This window comes from Ailuropoda melanoleuca, chromosome 11 (assembly GCF_002007445.2).
Source record: "Ailuropoda melanoleuca isolate Jingjing chromosome 11, ASM200744v2, whole genome shotgun sequence".
NCBI classification, from domain to species: Eukaryota; Metazoa; Chordata; class Mammalia; order Carnivora; family Ursidae; genus Ailuropoda; species Ailuropoda melanoleuca.
In genome coordinates, this window is record NC_048228.1 from 30,594,801 (window position 1) to 30,595,655 (window position 855).

Genomic DNA, 855 nt, shown 5'->3' on the forward strand with positions numbered 1-855 from the left:
TTTAAAAAAAAAAAAAAAGAAAATCAACAAAGAAAAAGAGCTTTGGGGGTCCCTGGGTGGCGCAGTCATTAAGCGTCTGCCTATGGCTCAGGGCATGATCCCAGTGTTCTGGGTTCTGGGTTCGAGCCCCGTGTCAGGCTCCTCGGCTGGTAGCCTGCTTCTTCCTCTCACACTCTGTGTTCCCTCTCTGGCTGGCTATCTCTCTCTCTGTAAAATAAATAAATAAAATCTTTAAAAAAAGAAAAAAAAGAAAAAGAGCTTTGAATGACATACTGAAACAGATGGACCTCATAGATATATACAGAACACTACACCCCAGAACAACAGAATACTCATTCTTTTCAAATGCACATGGAACTTTCTCCAGAATAGACCATATACTGGGTCACAAAACNGTGGGTCACAAAACAGGTCTTAACCAATACCAAAAGACTGAGATTATTCCCTGCATATCCTCAGACCACAATGCTTTGAAACTGGAACTGAATACAAGGAAAAATTTGGAAGAAACTCAAACACTTGGAAACTAAGAATCATCCTGCTCAAAAATGATTGGGTAAACCAGGAAATTAAAAATCAGTTTAAACAATTTCTGGAAATCAATGAGAATGAAAACACATCGGTCCAAAACCTGTGGGACTGCAAAGGCAGTCCTAAGGGGAAAATACATAGCCATCCAAGCCTCACTCAAAAGAACAGAAAAATCTAAAATGCAGTTTTTATATTCTCACCTCAAGAAGCTGGAACAGCAACAGAGGGACAGGCCTNTAGGTCTAACCCACTGACGAGAAGGCAGGTGATCAAGATTAGAGCAGAGATCAATGAATTAGAAACCAGGAGCACAGTAGAGCAGAT

The 855-nt window shown here is 40.6% G+C and overlaps 1 protein-coding gene across 1 annotated transcript in view; it reads right to left on the reverse strand.

Moving 5' to 3' along the window:
* Positions 1-855, reverse strand: part of C11H4orf17 (chromosome 11 C4orf17 homolog) — a 292,825-nt gene that overhangs the window by 249,829 nt on the left and 42,141 nt on the right. The window lies entirely within an intron of this gene.